Raw genomic sequence first — 23,862 nt, 5'->3', positions numbered from 1 at the left:
TCCTTTGCAGAAGGCAGAGTTGAAAAAGTATGACTGAGGGTGAAGGGGGAGGAGGGACATGTCCACGAGACTAGAAGTCATGAGCTTCAGCCTGGCTGCCCCAGTGACTTGCTGGGTGACCACAGACAGATCCTTTGCCCTCTCTGGGCCTCAGTTTACCCTTATTTATTTGCCAAGCCTTGTTCTAATGCACTTAAGTGATGTCAGTCATCTCATTCCTCACAGTACTTTATCATCTCTACTTACAGAAGGGGGTAACTGAGGCATAAGAAGATCAGGCCCGCTGTGCTGGTGGAAGGGCTGGGATCTGGAGCTAGGTGGTGAGTTCCAGAGCCCACACTCCCAACCACAAGGCCCTCTAGCCTGCTGTGTGCTCATCTCCAGCGACCATCCTACTTTTAGGGGCTTTGCACCTGGGGCTTGGCTGCCAGCAGGCCTGTTTCTGGAGACACTGGGCCATCCTCCTCAATCTCGGCTACCACACTGCGCTGTTGTCTTTTCTGTGACCTCTGACTTCTGTTGGCTCAGCAGCCTTGACAGCCACAGCCTGGGGCCTCGGGAGGCTCCCAGGTCACCGTGGCCATCGACCCACCTCTTTGAGCCTCCCTGGGTGCCGGGAGTCCGAGCGGGAGTGGACGGCCCCGCTCTGATGTCCATTTTGGAGTTTTCCACGCAGGTCGGCCTCTGGGACCGCAGGAGGGAGATTGCCATTCAGGCGTCCAAGAAAGAGGGGAAAAAACATCTATTCATAGCCAGACAGAGACCGCTCTGTGGAAACGATGCTACCAACGCGACAGGCAGCCCAGCTGTGTAAGAGATTCCCGAAAAGCCTGACCTGGGAACATCCACGTAGAAGGCTCTAAGGCTTGGGTGGCCACCAAGCTTATAAAATATGCCTGCATGCTCAACTGTGAAATTCCTGAGGGAATAAGGTTCTGACCCAAAACCTGTCTTCCAAAACAAAATTCTTCAGGCAACAGACATTTTTTGGCTTAAGCAAGCAGGCTGCGGATCGGTTTCGCCCCCATCTCTAGAGTAAGGAATACTCATGCCAAGAAGAACAGCCACCGTATCATGTGCCCCTGCCCCAGGCCACACACTGTGCCCAAGACTTGGGTCCACTTGTTCGTTCCCACGAGGAATTACTGTCTCCATTTTGCAGATCAGGAGACTAAGGCTCAGAGAGGTGCAAGTTTGCCCAGCTGGGAGATAACAGATGGGAAGGGTTGAAATCCGGCGCCAGCCTGGAGCATAGAAAGCGGGGGACGGACCCCAGCAGAACCTGCTGTATGCATCCTCAGGAGGAGCCCTGGCCAGACACAAGGTGCAGAGAGAGAGAGCTGTGTGTGTGTGTGGGGGGGGGGGCAGGTGCACACATTCTTCCCTCCACCGGCCTGGGGAGAATTCCCACAGAGGGACAGGTGGGGAAGGGTTGGCCTGACTACAGTTAAAATAACCCTTGAGGCTGCCTCGGTCCTGCCTTTTCAAAGACACCGGAATCCATTAACTGGGAACGTTGTGCTAAGCACCCAGAAAATCCCCCATGCTCTGTGCTTCTTGTGCTCCGTGCGTATGCTCTGCGCATAGTGTGGCCACTTGGCACACGTATGTCGTTGTTGCCACGCTCCCGCGCTGTTCCTGGGAGCAGGAGGAACGCTGAAGCCACTCATTTAAAAGTGCATGTCTCACCAGAGACTTCAGAAAGGCCCCAGGGAACCCACCGGTCCACATCCTATAGCTCAGAGACAGGAAACCGAGGACCGAAGCAGAGAAGTGATGTGTCCAAGGACATTCAATCGTCTGTTCAGCCCATTTTCAAACACATACTCAGACCAGCCTCTGTCCTCAATGGGGCTCCTCGTGTAGAGAGAGGAGTCTCAGAGCAGAACCTACAACCCAGCGTGATCGCTGCTTTGTACGCCCAGGGTGTGGAAACACAGCGAAAGCGATGTGTAAGCTGTCTGGCCCGTCTCAGAACAGGAAGCCGCTCTGAGCAGAGGAGCAGGGCGAGGGCACGCCAGGCAGGGGGTACGGCAGGTGCAGAGGCCTGAAGGCTGGCACACCCAGCAATCACTTGCGGGGCAGAGGCCCAAACGACAGCAGCGGCCTCAGGTCTACGGCAGAGAGGGAGTTTTGGCAGCACGACGAGGGGCGGCGAGCATCTGCACACAGGGCTGGTAAGGGCTGCCAAGCCAGACACCCCTTCCAGTGTTCTTCTACACACCACTCTGCCTCCCACGGTGCCAAGCCCAGGTCTAATTTTACTGAACGCATCATGCGAGGAAGCAGAGCCCCAGATGCGGTTCCAAAGCTACCTGCACCGCACTTGACCTCCCCACGCCTGCCCCGGTCAGCTCAGGTAACTGTCGACACACAGAAGGAAGGAAATGCCTATACCACCTCCCTCTCGAGGGACTACGCTGGGACCCTGTCTCATGAGTGCTGTGAAGTTTACATTCCAGGCTCCAAGATACTCTCTCTTATCTCGCTTGTATTTATTGAGCACCTACTCTGCGCCAGGCTCCGTGCTAGGCACTGGAAGGATTCACAAAAGCGCGTGACAACCTCTAAGCCCCACAGCCGTCCCCTCATCTTTCCGGGCTAGAATCACTACTCCGATTTCACAGGAGGGGAGCCGCGGGGCTCAGAGAGGCCCTGGGACTTGCTTGAGCAAGATCACTGGCTAGGAGGTGTCAGGGCTGGGATGCTAACCCAGAAACATCTGACCTTTTTGCCAAAATAGATAAGGGTCCCTGGAGGAAGAGAAGAGCCTAGATCCTTCCTTCCTGCCACACAGGCAGGCAGCCCTTTATCCACAGAGTAGGCGGACGCTGTGCCGCGGTACCGCCCAGAACTGCGGGGCCCTGTCGTTCCCGGGAGGGGCCCCACTCTGGGCAGGAGCACAGCCAGGGCTGGTGGCTGGTGTTGAGCACTGAGGGGCTCTGGCTTCTGGGGAGTCCTAGCCGGTGCCACCAAAAGACTAAATGCTGATGGCCTGTCTTTCAAAAGGCTCAAGTGGGCCGATCCCCTCATCTCTGGCACCTGCATTAAAGGATAGAAACAAGTCTAGGAGGCAGAGCAAAGGCTCTGGAGCCAGAGTGTAGGGTGGCCAGGTCACCTCCCCTGAGTCAAACGACCTGGCCCTGGCCGGGGTGACGGCTCTCCCACCCTGGACCTGGGTCCTTGTGTGCATCTGTCTCCTGCAGCAGGAATGTCAGCGGGGACCTTGCGACCACAGCAGTCCCTCTTGGGAACCCTGTTTTAACTCAAACAGCTGCAGACACTCCAAAGTACTAACACTTGGCCATGCCTGATGCAGACGGGCCTTCCTCCTCCGCCCCAACCCCCGCCCAGGTCGCCGTCCCCGTGTCCCCACAAAGCTCATGTCTACTTGGAACCTGGGATTGTGGCCTTATTTGGGAATCGGCTCTCGGCAGATGTAATCAAGTGAAGATGAGATCACGCAGGATTCGGGTGACCCGAATCTAATGACTGGTGTCTTCCTAAGAAGAGAAGACACACGGGGAGAAGGCCATGCGATGACAGAGGCAGAGACTGGAGTCCTGCGTTTACAAACGGAGGGACGCCAAGCCTTGCCGGTGGCCGCCAGAAGCAAGGAAAGAGACGTGAATCACGCCCTCCCTCAGAGCCTCCAGAAGGAACCGACCCTGCCGACACCTTGATTTTAGACTTGTGGCTCCAGGAGTGTGAGAGAATAAACCGCTGTCGTAAGCCACCCGGTTTGTGGAAACGAACACGCTCCCACCCCACCCCACCCCACCCCGGGCGTGGCCGGCGCGCACACGCCCCCAGCGCCCCGGGCACTGACTGCAGGCTTCTTCGAAGGCTCCAGGCTCAACTTGGGCTTCTCGTGCTGCAGAGGAAGTAAACCAGCGGTTCCCAGGTCTGGAGATTTCACAGGCCTGTAATGTTTCCCCTAAATTCCGAAGATGGATATAAGGCCGCCAACTTTTTCTGGCATCTACAGTAAAATTTCCATCTATTATCACCATCCTGCATAAAAGAGGACACCTGATGTAAGAAAGGCCTGTCCTTAAATTTTCTCATTTCACCATGGACGGGTGAGGGTTTCACATAGCCCTGGGCCTGGCCTGGATCTGGCATTCGGGAACCAGCAAACTCAAGCTACAGTGCTCTGCTGGGTGATTTGGTTTTTTGTTTGTTTGTTTGTTTGTTTGTTTTCCCCAGTCCTGGCCGAGGAGAAGTGAGGCTGGCCTCCCCCACGCTCCTAGGCGTACGAGAAAGGTTTTCTCCCTCTCAGAAATGTGCCCAGTCTATTCTAGTTAACCTGTGGGTAATTGCAGCTAATCCCCTCCGAGAGCTGGGTGATCTCCCCGCCCCAGGGAGGACGCCTTCCAGGGCAGTCAATGAGGGAGGGTCACCAGGAAAAGAAAATACAAGGGAAAAGCAGGGTAAGGAGACAGAAGCACAGACCCTTCTCTTGAAAAGGAAACCAAATCGTGAAATGACTCGATGTGCAGACATCACGGGCCGGGTGACTCCGGCTCTCTTCAAAAACACCTCGTAAACCCGCGCCCGGCCTTGGAGGGAACGGCCAGATGCCAGGCGCACCCACCAGAAGTCCGTGGCCCTGGGCACATGAAGGTCAGCCCCGCGTCACCCCCACGTCTGCCACGTGGTAACCAGTGAGGTGTGCTGGGAGAGCCGTCCAGGGGACAAAACTCTGCCTGAGCGTGAGGAAGGCTCCTTTTCCAGTAACTCAGGAGCGCCGATCCCCCCTCAGAGGAAGCCCCAGACACTGGAGAAACTTCTGCCTGGAGCGCTAGGGTTAATGGCCGTGCCGGGGCGGCCTCGCCGGGACAGTCTCGGGCACCGGGCGGCCAACCTCAGACGGACGGTAAGGTCTGATGCTGTCGCTTTCCGGGCTAGAGTCCATCTCTCCCTCCCTCCCATTCTGTACACTCAGGCCAGGGGCAGGGTGGGCCCCAGTTCTCAGGAAGCCAGGAAACACACTCTTTTCTGGGCGAAAGGCCCAGATTCCTTGAGCAGTCACAGGACACGCTTTTTCAGAGCTGATCCAAAGCCACAGGCGCGGACTAGAAGTTTCTTTGGGCAGTGTGAACCTTCGGGGACCCAGACAGGCGCACCTGGAGCTCCGGGCTGAGAGCCGGTCTGTGAGCGAGGCCCCCTGCTGGCACCGGACGGGCCTGGGGCTCTGCCTGCTGCCTCGGTTTCCTCTTCACCCCGTCGTCAGTCCTCAGACCTTTCTCGAGAGGCTCCCAGAGCCGAGCGCTGTCCGAGGCGCAAGGCGGAGGAGGTCCTGCCCACCCCCAGAGGTGTCGAGCGGTGGAGAGGTGGATATAGACGTTGGACAGCAATAAGTGCTAGGAGGGCGATGGAGCTGAGCGGGCCGTGCAGATAAGCAGATCCGGCTTCCCACGGTCACTGTGACAATTAGTTCACACTGTGTAGCAAACTGCTTAGCACATGCCCGGCACTCGGGGAAGTCGGATCCTCCTGTCCTCCCACCGCCCAGGAGCAATGGAAGCCAGAAAGAGACGGGCTGGGGTGGCCGCACGGGGACTGAGTGGGTTTGGGGCCCGATCTAGCCCGTTTCCTGGGGAACCAAGGGGCCGCCCAACCCTGGCAGACTCCCTGCTTTTTCTGCATGGGAAAGCTCTGCCTCCAACATCATGCCCCTGATAACGGATCGCAGCCACCTGCTCTCCAGCCAGCAGGTGACTGGCCTTCCTGAATTTGAATCTGGGCTCCTTCCCTTATTCGCTGGGAAACCCCGGCCAAGTTTCACTCATCTCTCTGAGCCTCGCTTTCATGATGTGAACATGGGGAGAAGACCTACCTAAAGGCTCGCTTGTTCAATGAGGTTGTGTAGGCCAAGTGCCCAGCACACAGGAGGAACCCCCCACCCCCATCTCGGCCCAGCACTAAGCGGGGGAGGGGGGGGCTCTAGAGGAGGGATCGGCCCTGGGGCAGGAGCAGGAGTGCAGACCTGGTCTGGGCAGGCCACGTCCAGCCCTGGGGGAGCTTAGCATCTAGAAGAAAAGACCAGACCGAGGGCCCAGAGCTCTAACGGGAGTGGAAGGTCACACACATGGGCAGACCAGCCCCAAGGCTTCTCTGCTGAATGTCTTGGCCACAGTCCTCACCTCTCTGAATCCCAGTATCCCCAGCCGAAATATGGGTTCTGGTGAGGATAAAAATGAGACCCCAGATACGTGAAGTCACCCAGCCAGTATGGGACACATTTATCTCCTTACCCTCATCAGTCCATTCAACATAAAAATATCCGGGCTGCATCCCCAGCAGGTGCTAGGCCCTGCGGTGGGCAGGGGGCTGAGTCCGTTAATGCCGGGCAGAACCCCATCTGCTTTAGAACCACCTGGCTCTATGGGAGGGTGCAAAGCAGTTCCTGGGCTAGCCTAGGCTCACCCTCCTGAGAATCTTGCCTCCGTGGAAAACTTGGCCTGGACAGATCCTGGGAACAGCCAGCTTACGCGGGGGGCACACCCATGATGCCCACCACCACACACCAAACCCGAGGCTGTGAGCCTCCCCCTCACTGCATGGCTAACGTCAGCTGCCAGACGGGCCGACTCCCGGTGGGCAGGGGAAGCTCGGATCCCAGCCCACCCCCCCAACACACACAGACATACATTAGAACTCAGAGCTGGTCGCTTTCACGGCTTTGCCTCTGACTTCGCCAGTTCAATCGATCAATCAGTTGATCAAGGGAGAATCAGAACTCAATCACAGTGACAACACAATTCAATCCCTGGGAAGTGCGTTAGAACCAGGGCTCCTGCAGATTAGTGAGATGGCCTGGAAATTGGGAAATGAAGGTATTTGGCGACAGACACCTTGAACAGGCCAGGCCTCGGCCGATGCACTCCCATTAACTCTGATTTCTCTCGTCCCCAGCAATCAAAACAGCTTCTCTGATAGGGAGGACAGAAATGACAAGTAGAAATCGGATTTAGGGAAAATAACACATGCATGGCACCCTCCCCGCCTTCCCAAAGCAACGCTGCGAGCTTTACATATTTTATCATTTATTCTCACGTTGTCCCCAGCAAGTCGTAGGCGCGTTGGCCTTGCTTTTCACAAGAAAGCCGTGAGGGAGGCTGGGGTTCAGAAGTGAGGGGCCTCCCGCCAGACACCCAGCAGGAAGGGCTAGGGCGGGGGTGGGAGAGTTGGGGGGTGGGGTGTAGAGCCAAAGGTCCTTTCTGGTGAAACTGTGGCCTCAGGCAGCTGAGAGGCTCCAAGACGGTTCACACCATGACACGTCCACACTGCTGCCTCCTCACCAGCCTCCCAGTCTCACCACCACCCTCACCAAACCATTTTCCATACAAGCCACCAGAAACACGGCCCCTCCCGTATCAGACTTCAAAGCTTCCAGATCAAGCCATCACTCCCAGAGCTCAGTATCCAAGGCCACCTTACCTGCCTGACCCCAATCCCAGGTGACACCTGTCACCAACCACATCAGCTCCAGAGAGCCTCTTGTGGGGTCCTGCAACTCCTGCTGCTCACCTCCCAGTGCTCCACCCGGCACGCCCTCTCCACCTGGCTCTCTCCTGCGGATCCTTACAGGTACCAGTGCAGGGGCTTCCGGGGGAGATGGATCTGGGTTCAAAGCATTGCTGTATGACCCTGGATAAGTCATTTTACTTCTCTGAGCCTGGGATTCACTTATAAAACAGAGCTGTTTCAAGGTGAAGCCTAGCTGATGCTAGCATGTGTAAACCCCTGATGGACACTCTGATGAAAAAGTACTCATAGCAATAAGAGGAGGAGCTGCTTTTAAAAAGATAGCGGATAATTCTATACAAAGAATAACCCTATTAAGAGAACTGGCACTGGTGAAGGAGGTGCTGGGCATGGGGTGGGGAGCCTCTAGCCTTGGCAAGGTGGAAGGTCTAGACTCAGGACTTTCCCCTCGGAACACACCCCATGACAGGGCCACTGGGCAGTCAGGGGATGCTTCAATGCGCTGCTGGAAGTCAGTGTTGCTTTGGGATTCTTCCTGCTTTCCCTCCTGCTGTTAGGCCCACCCTATGGCTTCTGTGGCCTTGGCCTCACCCCAAAGCCATGTATCGAGGGCCAACCAAGGAGACTCAAAGGGCAGAGAGCTCATGGTCCCTTCCTTTACCGATGGGGACAGAGAGACTGGGCCCACCCCGCGCCACCCCCCAGTTGGCCATCAGGAAATCACTCCCGACATCCTGACGCAGTTCAAGCCAAGGCAGAAACATTCTTTCTAACCTGCAGCCCCACCTTCTTTGCTCCCTGACACGGGGGTCTCCAGGTAGAATCCCAGATTGCCGACCCCAGGCCCCATCGCCTGTGTGGTCCGCTCTCCTGTGAGAGGCGTCAGGCACTTCCCGCCTGGGACTGTGAGCAGGAAGCAGGGCTGGACCCGCCCCGAGGCCCCTTTCCTCCGGGGCCCAGGCCCTTCAGACCCAAAGAACCATCCATTTGTGAGAGTTTGGTTTTTCTCTTTTTCCTTCCTTTCTCCTCTAAGCAAAACTGCCTGGCGACCTCTCCTGCCTCTGTCCCCAAGGCAGTTCCAAGGGGCCCATCTCGTCCTTGCAGAAGTGATGGCGGTAATTCTGTTAATGGGAAGCAAGACGGATGGTCCGCGGTGCCCAAAGTGCAGGAGGCAAGCCGAATTGGGCCGCCCCCGGGGTGGGGAAGGAAAGTGTTGCCGGAACACACCCTCCTTTGGGGCCTTATTAGGTCTTGAAAGAGCTGCCGCACTCGCTAAAACCTGCTTTTGCCAGCAGAAGCCTCATTTTACAAATATACAACAACAACAAAAACCCGTAAATGGGAAGAAAACCCTGAAGATTAGGCTCCCCTGTTACAGCGAGGCGGCGTGCCCGCTCAGAGCTGAAGTCTTTAGCCTCGTCAACTCTGGGTTTAAATAAATAGGTCTGATGGCCAGCTCACCATTTTGTGAACAAGGAACACGCGGTTTCTTTGCTGCTTAAGGACTGCTTGCTGACAGTGGGATGGGACAGCTCTGGAAACATTTTCTTTTAAACAGTTTGTCTGCGCCGCACCCCGCCCCCCCCCCGCCATGTCAGGAAACCCTATCGCCTGGGTGTCAGTCCGGGGAGGAACCCTTGGCCAGTCCCTTCCCCGGTCCCATGCCCACAGGCCCTCACCACCGAGAATCAGGGGCATCTCAAAAGCAATTTCACTGTGGAAAGGGCGTCCGTTTCCAAAATTACGCAAAAGGCTCCCCCCATCTCCAATTTAGAGTCGAGCCACTGAATTGTTCTTTGGGCTTCGGATGGTCCAAGGACAAAATGAGGATGGACGGTGAAGCTGGCATGAGATAGCCGTGGTTGATGACAGGCTGTCCGGGGCTGTGTGACCTTGCAAGCTGTGGAAACTCTCTGGGCCTCAGCGTCCTCATCCCTACCATGGAGCTAACCTTACCCGCTCACAGCCCTGGAGGAAAGACCTCCAGACCAATCTGAGCATTCCTCTCCACCGCACCCTCCCGCAGTGCCCAGCACTGCCCAGACACATAGTAGGTGCTTGCTGAGCATCTGCTCCTTTGAGCAGAACAGAAGCAGAATGGCTTCTTTTGATGCCTGGAAACACAAAAACATCCATCCACACTAGGACAGAATGGTTTAGGGTGTGTGTGCTCTGGGAGCCGAAGGCCTGGGTTCAAATCCTGACTCAGTCACAGACGCACTGTGTGCCCTTGGGCCACCGACTCAGCTTCACTCAGCCTCGCTTTCCTTGTCTGTAAAATGGGACTAAAGAACCTGCCTCACAGGGTCACCAGGTGGAGTGAGTGAGAGAATACGTGGCCAGGACCTGCCCAGGTTGGCCCTGAGAAGGAGTAGTTCAAAGTCTTGGGGGAGCCTGAGGGAAGATTCCCACATTCCAGCTGGGAAAACCACTTTGTCAAAGACAGTTGAGGCAAAGCAAGCCCCACGGTGCCACTGGGGAGCTGGGATCTAGAACAGGCATCATGTGAACTCTAAGGAGGCTGTGGGAGTATCACCCCAGGAGGGAGCCCCACACCCCAACTCCCTTGCGTTTGTCTCCAACACTCGGACCAGTAACACTGGACATACTCTACTCCTGTCTTGTTTATGCTGGCTCTCCCCAGCCAGAAGGCCAGCTCCGTTTTGCCTCTTCTGTTCATTATGCCTCTTAGAACCGTGCCTGGCTGTGCTAGATTAATGAAGGACCAAACAGAGCAAGCAAGGGAGGAGTTTCAGGGGGCAGCTCTGGGCTGCGTGTGGAGAGGAGCACCTGAGGGCCACAGGTGCCACCAACCTGCAGTCCTCACCCCACACGGTGTCGTTAATTGTCAGTACGATAACAGGTACCTATTGCTGAATGGCTGCTAAGCGCGTGCTTCCCTCACCGGGTCATGAAAACTCCCCCAGAGACAGGAACTGAGACTTCCCCCTCGCTTTGCAAGGGAGAAAACTGAGGCCCCCAGTGGGAAGCAAGAAGCCAAGGAGAGCGATGAGCAGAAGGTAAGGGGCGTGGCTGGCATGCAGGGTGTCCAGGTTAACCCACCACCTCCTCCCTCCATACCTCGGCCTGAGAACAGCCACAGGGCTGGCTGGTCTGGGGAGGGGTAGGGGAGAGCTGCAGCTAGAGCCTCGGGACCTGCTCCCTGCCAAGGAGGGTGTTTGCTCCGAGGCAGGGGCCGACAAGCAGCAGCGGCTAAGGTCTGGCTCCTGGCCCGTCCCCACTCACGTGCAACGGATAGAGTCAGAAGACTCAGCCAGCCAGTGGCCCCAGCACTGGCTTTGGGCGAGGCCTGGGTTCAGTTTCCAAACCATGTGGCTTATGGCTTTGGGCTGGTGGCTTCAATCTCTGAACCTCAGTTATCCTCATCTGAAAAATGGGGCCAGTCCAAAGTTGTTGTGAGGATTGACGAAGGCAACCCGGATAAAGCACTTGGCCACATTGCTGGCACAGAGTAGGTCCTAAATAATAGTTAACTTTCCTGAGTCTCCCTCATTCATGTTTTCAAGAGTAACCAGATGTCCGCATCCTGTGGCTGCCAGCCCACCCGCCCCAACCCCGGCCCTGGTTCAGAGCTAGGAACAGCGTGGGAAGCTGGTGGAATCTGAGCTCCCCGCCCTCTCTGATCCCCAGGGCACCACCTGCTTAGCGTTCTTCCCGAGTGAGTGGGTCAGCAACCTCATCATTTGATTTCTGACCCTAGTCACCCAAGGACAAGAAGTCAGAAGGGATTGGTCTGTCGCAATAACATCAGGCAACTACGTGAAGGATGAAATCGGGGGGCGGGGGGCATTTCCAAGGAGACCCACGTCCACAGTGTGTCCTTGGCAAGAGAGGCCCGGGGTGAGGAGGGAGACCAGACAGCATTCACAGCCCAGGCTGGTGGTCTGCAGAGAGTACCTCACAGTGGAACTTTTCCCCCAAGTAAGATCTGGCCCTAAGCTCTCTGCAATGTGCGCACTGGTGGGAAGAGCCTACAGCCCTAATCAGGGCCGGCTTCGCGGGCATGTGACCAGTGTGGTTTTGTCTCGCCCTGCCCTGCCCTCCAGAGGGAGCCCCGTGCTTGGGGCGTCATGCTCTTGTGTCCACTGTCTTAAAGCCTTCAATTCATCTTTGAATTTGTGCCGTCTAAGTGAAGTCCGGTGGGACGATGATGCATGTGCTGGGCGCTTGGAGCCTGAGCTCATGGGTGGTCCTGTTCCTGACCCCCTACTCCAGTGACCTCTGCCACCCTCCACCCTTGGCGGGGGCCTGGGTACACTCACAGGGGCAAGTGCGCCCCAGGGTAACTGCGCAGGTCTGTACTCGCCCCGTGAGTGTCCCTGTGCCCAAGGCAGCATGGCATTCAATCGCGAAGAAAAGCCACCATGACAGGTAGAAAGAGATGGCAAAGGAAAAAGCTTTTTCCTCTTTTTAAACAAGAGGACCTGCATTTTTATTTTGTGCTGCGCCGCACAAATCACGTAGCCGGCCCTACTTTCTGTTTATATGACCTTCTGACCCCCATCCCCTGGCTTGGAGGCCCCAGGGGACATCCCTAGGCCTCTGCAGAACTAGAAGGCACCATGTGGTCTGAGACGGTCACTGGCCGAAAAGCTTCTCAGAACTCAGCCCTCCCCTCACCCCTGTCCACGGAGCTTCTTTTTTGAATCCCTACCGCTGCTCACTTATTGTCATCTCGTGGACCAGGCCCCATTCCTGGTGCTGGGGACGTGCCGATCGGTGGGACACTGAGCAGTGATGAAACAGGCAGGACTGACGGTGGTGGCGGCACAGCCAGTGGGGGGAGGCTGACCCAGCAGAGCCTCCGGGAGGGCGTGGAAGGAACGGCTCCCCGCACGGAGGGAGTGGGAGTCGGCAGGAGCCCCTCATCTGTAAGGCGGAGACACGGGGGCTTCCTTGCAGGGCTGTCGGAGGCTGGGGGGCTACCACGTCTGAGCTCTGCGGTGTCACACGGCAGGGAGGAGGGAAGGCGCTCGGAAAGGCCGGGGCCCCGGGCACTAACTCAGGGACTGTCTGCAGACAGCTCCCCGAACGACCACAAAACCAGCAGCGAAAAGAATGGCCGAGGGGCGGAAGTGCCACTTCCAGAGCCCCCACCACGTGCCGGGCATGTGGCGTGGTCCTGGGTTAGAGACTTGTTCCTGTGGTTTCTATGCCTGCCCGACATTTCACAGATGCCGCCTTTCTTTCTGTGATTTACAAAGTCCAGTTAGTACCGGGTGGCGGCAGCAGCTCTTCCAATAGGACTGGTCACGGATCGAGCAGAACACACAGTGAATACGAGCTCAGACTGCAGCCAACCCAGGTTTGACCCTGGGCCACCCCAGCTGTGGGGTCTAGGGCAGATCTGACCTGCCCTGGGCCTCAGTGTCCCCTCTGTCACTTGGGATCATTAAGAGTCGCATCCTCGCAGGGTGGATGTGAGGATTAGATGAAATGACATTGGTCAAGGGCACGGCCCGTTGCTATTGTCCTGTAACCCCAAAACCTCAAATCCAAAACCTGAGTGTCGTGTGGCACTTCCCAGGATCGCGTGGGTCTGCTCCCTCCTTTCTAGCATCTGCCCCGACTCTCCTCCAAGACTACTCTCTCCCCCCATTGTCATGGCGCATCAGTCCATAAATATTTAAACAACATGTCATCAGATTATTATAACATATGATCTATAGCACTGATGTGCTGCAGTTCTGCACATTTGGGCTTCGCTTTCAGAATATCGAAACATAAAATATTTATGTATTTAGCCAACCACGAGATCTCACATTCTGTCTCAAAATGCTGGGTGGCGGCAAGACACGGAGCTGAGACGCAACGTGTGAAGGGGATGCCTTGTTCTCACGTCGGTTCCTGGGGCATCTGGATTGTTTCTGGTTCATTCCAGGGCCTGTGAACGGTGGCTGGCTGGGTTTGCCACAGCATGCAGAGGGCCGGGACCAAAAGACGCCATCAAAATGCAGTGAGAATTCAAACCACAAGTACTGTGTCATTTTCATTTGGCATCTCCATGGGCCTGCGCATAGTAGGTGCTCAGTAAACGTGCACAGGGAAATGAATTCACCTGTAGCCCACAGCACCACCCGATGGGCTGGCACCCAGTGGGGATTCAGTAATACCTGCTCTTCTGTTTCATTCCATCCCCAGTGTCCAGCACCAGTCCAGGCACAGAGAAGGACCCAGCAAATGTTGCCAGTGAACAGCAATGGGAGGAATAAATGCGTGACCAGATAAATCACTTAATTAGCTAATAAATTAATGAGGGATAATGACTCCCTGTCTGCTGGTCCAGATTACACAGTGTGAGACCTTCCTCCTGAGAAATAAAGGCTCTCCAGTAACCCGTAGTGGATAGGCAAAGGGGTTTTTCTGGGTAATTAAATATCTCGATTGCTAACATTAGCACATCACAGTGACCATATGTCCCAGAATTTTCAGCACTGTGCAATTTCAAAGATGCCGCCCATAAGCCATTCGAGCATCCAGGAACTTCTTACATACTAGCAACCAAACAAGCATCTTCCAAACAGCCTCTCCTGTCCCCAAATGTCACTAAAATGCTTTTACAGACCACTGCCCTTTTGAGAGTTTGGAAATTGTGGTCATCACGTGCCTAACCGATAGATGGGTGATATCTGAAGGCCTGGGATGTCATAAAAGCATGTGCAAACAAAAGTCGTTAGCTTGGAGTAAAAGTATGTTCTTTGCATAGTTCCCAAATGCTGTGCTGTCACCATCAAGAGTGGGCAGCCCTCATCCTTGTCCTCAGCCTCTGCACGGACAAATATCCAGTCCTCATTTCCTCTTGGGTGAGCTGAGAAGGCTGGCATTTAAAACAAACACAAAAAGCTGCTAAAATTCCTGGGGGAGATGAACAAAGGAAATGCACACACACTGACTCAGGCACACCAAGTCCACACTTGAGATCCTGCTGTAACTAATTCCGGCTGGACTCCGCAGGACCCGCCAAACGTATGGGTGGGCTCCCTGTCCCTGGCTCCCTGTCTGTCTGCCATGTGGTCCTCAATGGTCCTGCCATCTGGGCACCCACCCCCCTGGAGGCCCGCCAAGGCCACACCAGCTAGGGAATACCTGCCCCTTTCAACCCACAACTCCCCATTTTCTGGGCGGGGTAGTCTCTGGAGTCACTTGGGAGAGTTAAACACCTCCCTTTCCCTAAGCAACCCTCAAAAGATTCGCCCTCTAAAAAAAATAGTATACTTGATAGAAAGTGTAGCTTGAAGACACGCACCCACCCATTCCAACCCAAAGCCACTGCTTTACAGGCATCAGGAGCCCCCTCCGCAGGAAAGAAGCAAAGGAAGAGACCTTGATAACGCTCGGAGGTATAAGCCCTTCTATAAGTGTAAGCTCCTCCCCTGGAATAATTTGAGCCTTTATCTAAGAAACCTTCCCTGGACAGAGGCGGGTCAGTTGGGCACAACTCAGCCTTTCACTGCCCACTGGGACGGGCAAAGTTTGCTAACAAATTCAGTAAGTCCACATAAACATTCCTCAAGGATCCTGCCACTTGCCCACTTGAAACTTTCCGTTCATTCAGTAAGTATTAACTAAGCACCTACCATGTGCCAGGCACCGTGCTGGGCACCGGGGACCCAGTGGCAGTCCGCGGACCAAATCTCATCCTCACGGAGCCTACGTTCTAGTCCGGGAGGGAGACAACCTACGGAATCAGGAAGGGGGAAGGGTCCTGAAGAAAAGTAAGGCCAAGCCAGGGAATGGGGAGTGAAGGAGTGAGGGACAGATTTCAATAGGATGGGGATAACAGGGCCTCTTTGGAGAAGTGACTTTTGTGGCGTCCTGAATGAAGGCTGGGGGCAAGTCATGGGAACACTGGGGGGAAAAGGATTTCAGGAAGAGGGGACAGTGGGGAGTATATGCTTGAGGAACAGTAAGGAGGCCACATGGCTGGAGCGGAGTGAGCAAGAGAAAGATGGTTTAGGAGTGGGGTGCCGAGGTAGCAGGAGCCCCTCTGCTCTTGCAAGAAAGACCAAATCTCCCCCAGATCCCCACAGGCCTGGGCAGCCTCTTCACCCACCATCTGCTCCTTGGTAGGGCCTGTTCCTTCCAGCTGCCTGGGAGGCCCTCTCCCAGGCCCTGCGCCTGGGCACCAACTCACAGCCCATACGACAGGCATTTCCAGATGGCAGCCTCTGTCCTCTGACCCTATGGACCAGACCCCAATGCTGCGGCAATTAATTAAGCACCATACATCCTAGAGTCTCTGTGTCTGTTTCTTTGTCGGTAAAATGGGCATAATGATACCTGCATCGGAGAATTGCCGGGAGGATGAAGGGAGCTAATCCACGGGAAGGGTTAGAACGGAATGTAACACACAGTAGGTGCCGGGTACAAAGAATCCACCAAAGGGGTCAAAAACTGAGGAAGGGGCAGAAGTTTCTGGCTTCACACTGCTGGGGGGCTGTAGGACCCCATTCTCGCCCCCAATTCCTCATCCCGCAGCCCCACCCACCCACTCACCCTGCGGTCCACCGGCCCTTCACCCCAGCCCTCTCGGACCTCCAGACCTCCCAACACCCAGCCTGCTCAGAGGCCCCTCCCTCCTGGAAAGCCCTCCTGCTACCCCAGGGAGTGAGTCCCAGGAGATGCCAACTGCAAGCACCCACAGGGGTTCATGACACAACTCCTGTCCTCCCCAGGTGGTGAGAGGTGCGGGGTGGGGCCGTGAGAGGGTCTCCGGGCCAGCTCCCAGAATAACACCTGACCCACAACGCTGGGAGGTATTTCTCCAACAAATGAGTGAACGGACGGCCGCATACCAGCCGGCGCAGGCGGATCTCGTTAACCAAACAGAGTCCACTCCACCTACACAACTATGGACGGGTCTGCGTTTCTGCATCAGACTCTTTGCACACGGCCCAGGCCCACGCACCATGACCAGGGCCTTGGCCTGACAGGTGGGGAAGTGTTCTGATCAGCCACAACCTTGGAAGCTGGTCACTACCTCCCTGGGCCTCAGTCTCCCCATCTGTAAAATGAGAGGCTTTCGTGCCTGTATTTTGAAGCATCAGAACCTTGTAAAAAATTTTCCACATGACATAAAATTAACCATTTTAAAGTGAACAACTCAGTGTCGTTTAGCACATTCACCACCTCTCTGGTCCCGAAACATTTTCATCACTCCAAAGGAAACCCCACACCCATTGAGCGGTTGCTCCTCATGCCTCCTCCCTCAGCCCCTGTTAACCACCAACCTGCTTTCTGTCTCCACAGACTTACAGATTATGGATATTTCATATAAGAAACTTTTCTTAAAATGACTCCCATGCAAACCCTCCTTCTAGAAAACACATAACAGGGTTAGTGCTGTGGCAAGACAGGGTTAGGTCTGCCCAGCCCCCAGCTAGCATCCCTCACCCTCGGTGACCTTCCAGGGAATGCTTTCATCCCAGGCCCCTTCCTTTTGACAATTCTAGTCCTAAAGTTGGGTTTCTAGGGTGAATCACCCCAGCCCCCAAATAGTGTCCAAGAAGCGAGGGCCTCGAGCCTGGGGCTTGTGGCCCATTTTCCAGGTGAGGGAGTAGAGGTGCTGGATTCAAAGGTGGCTCCAGCGCCTGCTGATGCTCCCCACTCACCACACACACCGTGGTGGGGTCTCAGGTGGGAAGAGCTGGCCAAATGCCCACAGAAGTGGCCTCCGGAAGGGCAGCCGCCTCCGTGGGACCTCGCCTCTCCCTCAGGGACAACAAGCCAGCCGGCCAGAACCCCACACAAATGTGCAGGGATGCCCCCAGGCCTCGCTGTGCAGACCCTCCAGGAGGATTTTGCTTGCTCGCTTTTCACCGAGAACTACCTGCCCCCAGGCCCAGGTCTGCAACAGCCGCTTCTGTCAGCACAGACCTCTGATGGGGCCCCGACGCTGTGTAAATAATTAACAAAACATCTGCCTTGCTTAATAACACACTGTGGCTGTCACCGCTCTCCGGGCCTCCCGAGACCCTCCAACTCCAAGAGGAGGCGTCAAAACCTGAGAAGGCTCCCTTTCCGAGCCTCGTGGGGCGCGGGTGGAGGGGAGCACAGAATACTGACTTCCAAACATTTTCCTGAGCCGCCCAGAGCGCCCTGACTTAAGTCCCGCCTCGTTTTACCAAACTGCCATGTCTCTTCCCCGGGCTATTTTGAGGGTCATGATCACAGGGCAGCGCTTCAGTGGCACCTGGAAGAGATCCTGACCCTGCTTTCGGCCCAATTCGGGCCTCAGTACACAGGGGCACTGAAAATGCTCTCGACAGGGAAACAACCTTCCCAGCCTGGTGACCCTGGGCAGGTCCTTAATAATCACACACTTTCTTCACCTCCCATAAAATCTCAGGCAGTGAGCATCAAGCACTTCCGGGGTGCGACCCATGTGCGGAGGGTTTTATATCCATTATCTCCTGTAGTTCTTCCCTCACACATTTGAGGTCCTAATATTGTCTGTTTTCCAGATGGGGAAACTGAGGCTCGGAGAGGTGAATGACTTGCTCGGGACGCCCCACCTCCCTCCATTTGGTGCCAAAGCTCAAGTTCTTAATGTGAATGTGGGTGGAGCCTTCCCCTCCTTGGGCCTCAGTTTCCATTCTGTAAAATGGGCATGTGGCTCTTCTCTGGATGGTGAGCCTACTGGATTTCTCAGGGGCAGCGTGGACTCAACAGAGCTGAAGGTCATTTGCAAGGTAACTCCTGCCCCTTTGCAGATCTCTTCCTGACAACTCCCAGTTTCAAAGACTTTGGGGACAACAAGGAACAAGAGAGGGCCGGCCTGGGGAGAGGGGTCGTGGACAAATTCCAACGCTGCCACTCACCTGCAGCGAGGGACTCACCCCGTTCCCTCAACTACAACTTGGGGACTCTGGGGAGTTCTCCTCTAAGAGGCCAGCTCCGTTCGCCAAGGTCAAGCACTGCCCCTCCCCCAGCCTAATTTTGAAGTGTGAGGCTTAAACAACTCGAGGAAATGCAGGGCGGCAGGCTCTCAACGGCAGCTTCCCTCCCCCTTCCCTCGCAGAAATTCCTTCACACTCTATGGAATTCCTACATAAAGCCCCTTTTTCTTTTCTATGAGGTCACCATCACGCAGATGTCGAGGAGAAAGAAAGAAAGGCTCCATGTGGATCAAGGCCCTTGGAACTGAATGCATTCAGATCCCGGCTGCATCACCTTTCAGTTCTGCAGGCCCCTCACTCATCTGTCCCCCAGAGCCCAGCCAAAGCGGCCGGCTGGGTTTGGGGTGCGGTGATCCCGCTGGTGAATGCCAAGAGGCCTGGCCAGAAGACCGGGCCTTTGCCACCAGACCATCCGAGCAGTAGTCTGTGGAAAAATCCAGAATTGGAGAGAACACAGCAGAGGCTGTGTATGTGGGTCTGCTTCCACACAAGCAAGTCTGTTAGAAGGACAGATGTCAAAATGCTAGATCACACTCCACGGTCAAGTTCCCAAATTGAACGTCACAGGAAATTACACCACCAACTGATTTGCCCCAATGTCCGCTCCTGTCTGGAAGCGGAGTCTGAGAAGGCCGTTGCTTTAATTCAGTTTGGGCCAAAGGAAGGGGCTGTGAGTATGTCACCCAGCTCAGACAGGAATGGGTGAAGCCACTCACTGACCTGATTTTTTCTTTTTATAAAATAAAACATTTTCGGGGCACCTGGCTGGCTCAGTTGGTGGAGCATCTGACTCTCGATCTCGGGGTCATGAGTTCAAGCCCCACAGTGGGCAATGGGCTCACTTAAAATAAATAAATAAATAAATGGCTAAAAAAAATAAAAATAAAAAATAAAGATTTTCCCCAAAGGCCATCTTGTCACTACCCAAGCAAGAGTCAGATATAAGATGGCCAAATACCAAAAAAAACCCTGAGGATCTTTGACCAATCCTGGTCATCAACCACCCACTCGTTTTGAAGCAATTTCACAGACACCCAGGGAGAGAGCACCCCAGATGACCTCCCCACACATACTCCAGGAGCACCCCTGCTCCCTAAAGCTGCACGTTCTGGTCGCCAGCATTCTGGCAACCATCCAAAGTGATAGTCAAGGAATGGTCCGTGGTTATGTGCACACCGCTTCCGAAGAATGACATCAGCAAAAATAAATAAATAAATAAATAAAGATAAAAATGGAGAAACAAGGACTATTTTTACCTCCCCAAATCACAGGCCAGACGGGAGAGAAATCCATCAATGCCAGAAATGTGGTTGAGCCTTCGCACAAGATCTATTATTTCACACCTTAAATTAACGCATCTCAAAGCAATTTGCAAATGTTCATCAATTCGCAGAGCATACTTGGAAGGGAGAAGAAATACCTTTTCCTTCCAACATCAAAGGACCCTTGCAGGGGCAACGCACACCCCCAAACCGCACCCCAGGTCCCACACTAGGTCCTCACACATTACGTTCCTTTCAAGAACCGCGTTGTAGAAACCCGTGATAAGAATGGACATGAACGAGTCAGAGAGACAGGCATGGGGCTAAAAGGGCAAGGGACAAGAAGCCTATGTAGAAATGATCCTGTTGTCAGACATTCAGAACAGGGAGTCAGGGCCCTGGAGGTAAGTCGCCATCACCGGGGGTCAGAACCCACTGGGCTCTTCCTGAGGGCAGAGCCCCAGCAGCCTTCCTCCCCACACGAGCCTGGAGATGCCAACCCGCGTTTCATCTTGGATGACTCACCAGGGTCTTCCACTCTCCCCCCTCTAACTCCCTTGCTTGGTCTGACCCGAGAAGAGGAAGGGGATATTCTTCTCTTTTTGACAATTGTTTTGACACTTCCTTTCTGAAACCAATCTTTGGCACTTCATGAGGAAAGAAAAAAATGTGAACTGCGAACCCTTTCTGTCGGACAGTCCTGGCCCTGGGCGTGGGTCCTCCACAGGAGTGGACAAGGAAGGAGAGCAGCGCCTTCAAGAAGGCCTCTCCCGGAAACCGGGAGCCTGGCAAGGAACCCAGCCGCACAAGGACCCGGAATACAGTGACCACGACTTTCCAGGTCCAGCGGGAAGACTGCGGGCTCCGCTCAGACAAGCCTGAGTTCAACCCCAGGGTCAACCGCACAGCAGTCCGTGATCCCCAGCACATGGTTTCATCTCTCCATGTCCCCGGTTTCCTCACCTGTAAAATGGGCATCAGGAGAGCTCCCGCCTGCCTGTTGCTGAGTGGACTGAGTGAATTAAGGCCCTTAAAGCTTTAGGTACCGTGCCTGGCACATGGTATGCCCTCGATAAACGGTGGCCATTGGCTGTGGTGCTACTTTCACAAAGCTATGCCTGGCATTTCATCTCTCTGAGCCTCAGTTATGTCATCTGTAAAATGGAGATGACAACCCCCTGCCTCATGGGGAAGATTAAAGGAGTAGATGTGTGTGAAAGCACGGAGCACCCGGTCTGTGCACCTTCAGAAGACAAGTGTCACGCCCCCATGCAGAGGACAGGCTTGAAGTCAAGCAGGTGACAGGATTCTGCCTCAACCTCCTCTCAGCAGTCCCAGGACACAGGCTGGACCTCTCTGTCTCTCTGCACAGTAGGTGCTCCCTAAACATGCCTTCCCGTCCCCTTTCCCTGCTCCCTCCTTGCTCAGGGCCACTGGAAATGCCACCTGGCAAAGCCAGGAGCTTCGATTCTTGAAACCTGAACAATCTGAATGGCCCAAAGCCCAGACCAACCTGGGCCACTGCTTCAGTCTGAGACTTTATTTTCTGAAGACAGAAACGACTTTTTAGTCATTTCCGAAGCAGACGGGACTGCAGAGGCTGACAAACCACAGGGACCATTTTAAATCCTGGGCCTTTTCTTCTGGGAAGTTAGGCAAGAACCTTCCCAAATGTTTGCCCGTGGGGCTCTCTGCCAGGGAGTGACTCATCTACAGCTCCCCACAGGCATATTTTATTTGGGGGTGGGGGATGGAGGGAGGGCCTGGCCTTGAGGGGAGAAGGAGAGGCAGCATTTCCAGCAAACCCAGAAGGTGTTTTTTTCTCTCTCATTTTTTTAGGACAAAAAAGAAAAAGAATGTGGATCTTTTTTGTTTCTTCCAGGTTTCATTTGCTAAAAGAAGACGTCCAAAGTTCACTCCGTAAGCTGCTACATTGGGAACAGGCGCTTCCAGCCGGCTCTGCATCCTTTTCAATGAAATTCTTCTTCCATTAACACCACGATTTTTAAATGTGCCTCCAAGATTTGCCTGCGCACGACATTTTCCCCTCAGAAAGGCAAGCTGAGTTTTGAAAACTCAGGGGGAACGAGGGAGCTCAGTATTTCTAAAGTTGGTCTTAAAGCAATTAAGACTTTTGACGGCAGAGATTTTCAACGTTTATAAAGCCCCCCAAAAACCGTCCATCAAAGTTGCAGGACAGACCTTGGAAACCAGTGTCCCAAGCCTGCTGTGATCAATTTGTTACTGTCTTGGGGGCTCATGCTTGGAGCCCAGGCTTAACAAATGAATATATCAGATGAATTTCCATCTACTTAGCAGAGCGGGCAGAGAGAGAGAGACCCTGAGATACACAGACAAGTGTCCTGGGGCCCCTGGCCTTCCCGGGGTCAGGACCGAGCCACCCCCCCACCCAGGCCTGGGGGGGTAAAGTTATAATCTGCCAGGGTCAGAGAGGGGTGAGAACAAAGCCAAGAGACCCAGAGGGGTATTTAGGAAGAACTGAACACGAGTCCTCTAGTACCAGGCCAAGTAGCTCTGCCAGGCCCACCAAAGCCCCAGCCCAGCCTGAGCATCCTGGAGCCCGACACAGGGTCCTGCCAGTGGGCCCCATCAAGGCCTGGCTCGGAGGCCTCCCCCTCTGCCAGGCCCAGCCTGGCTCTGCGGGTCTGACCTCTGCTCTCAGTCACCACACAAGGCCCAGCACCGACCGGGTGCCCACCCCCGGCCTGCTTCTCTCCATGGGCTCCCTGGCATCCGGGCCATCCAGATGCCTGATGGGTGCAAGGGGGGACCCTCAGCCTCCGTAATAAACACGCTCACACACTCCTGGACACAAAATACTCTTTCGTATTCGTACACTTTTGTCCTCGAAGGCTCACAACTGCACACAGAAAACACTTGTGAACACTCACCCACGTGCGCATACATACTCCCTGAACCCACACAACTCCTTCACAAAAATGGGATCCCATGTGAAGCGCTTGGCACACTCCCTGGCAAAGAGTAAACAATAAATGGCTACAAAGGAGCCATGCCCGGGTCCCCCGCACTCATGCACCGCAAACCACGCAACCCAGACCCTCCGACGTGCACACGCACCGTGCCCGCCACGGCACGCACACACTCGGGCGCACACCCCGGGGGACACACAGACACACGCCGCCCACGCACGCTCGGACGCACGGCCGCCGACACGCTGAGACCCGCTGGTTCACTCGCGCCCCGACCTCCCGCGTACGCCCCCGCCCGCTGTCCCCCGCCGAGTCGCGGCCGCGCGCCCGGGCACGCGCACCCCCTCGGCCCGGCTCTGGGTGACGGCCCCGCCGCCCGGCCCCCGCCCCTTCCCGGGCCCGGTCCTGCCGGGGCCCCGGCCCCAGGCCACTCACCGGCACGCGGGCGGCTCGGCTGCCGGCGGGAGGAGCGGCGCACGGCCCGGCGGGCGGCCGGCCGGAGCGGAGGGTCCCACACGAGTCGGCGGCGCGTCCCACACGAGTCGGCGGCGCCGCGGCCGCACGCCCGTCCGCTCGGTTCCGCCGCCGCCTGCGCGGGCCCGCGCGCGCTCCCGCCCCTCCCCACCGCGGGGCCGCGCCGCCCCCTGCGCTCGTGCGCGCTGCCGCCACGCTGGCCCGGGGGGCGCCCCGCGGCTGCCGCAGGGCGGCCGGACCCCTCCGCGCCCCGGAGCCCCTGGGACCGCGAGTGATCAGCCCAGCCGAGCCCCACCCCCCCATTTCAAGGATGGGGAAACTGAGGCCCAAACTTTCATAGCGATTCAGACCCAGCTGACTCCCCTCCACCCCTTCTCGGGTTCTAGACACTTAGGATTAGGGTCCGAAGTCAGCGAACTTGTGGGCCCCTCCCCTGCATCCTTGGGGACCCATCTACTAACATTGCTCCCTTCGCGGCCGCGGTCATACTGGCCAGTCAACTAGCGCTTGCTGTGTGCCTACTGCGTGCGGGCACACATTCAGAAGTAGGCTCCAAGGGTGTCTCCATACGGTGAATGCTGCTCCCTGCCCTCGAAGTGCCAGTGTCTCCTCATCTGGAGCTCCCCTATTCCTGTGGACCCCAAGAGAGTAAGAGTCAATGTGCAGAGGTTTCTGGAAGGCTCTATTAATGAATGCTTAACACCCCTCTAAGGAAACAGAGTCTCCATGGGGCCCTAAAGGCGGCAGCTCAGTTCCCTGCCT

At 55.6% G+C, this 23,862-nt stretch overlaps 1 protein-coding gene across 1 annotated transcript in view; it reads right to left on the bottom strand.

Moving 5' to 3' along the window:
* NEK6 (NIMA related kinase 6) overlaps window positions 1–23,098 on the bottom strand; it is an 82,729-nt gene extending 59,631 nt beyond the window's left edge. Inside the window, exon 1 of the mRNA XM_032418416.1 lies at window positions 23,062–23,098. The gene's annotated coding sequence lies outside the window, so the exon portion shown is untranslated. The remainder of the gene's footprint in view (window positions 1–23,061) is intronic.
* Between the last annotated feature and the right edge of the window lie 764 nt (window positions 23,099–23,862).

The sequence above is a fragment of the Phoca vitulina genome, unplaced genomic scaffold (genome assembly GCF_004348235.1).
Source record: "Phoca vitulina isolate PV1807 unplaced genomic scaffold, GSC_HSeal_1.0 scaffold21, whole genome shotgun sequence".
Lineage (NCBI taxonomy): Eukaryota > Metazoa > Chordata > Mammalia > Carnivora > Phocidae > Phoca > Phoca vitulina.
This window is presented reverse-complemented; position numbering and strand designations above follow the sequence as displayed.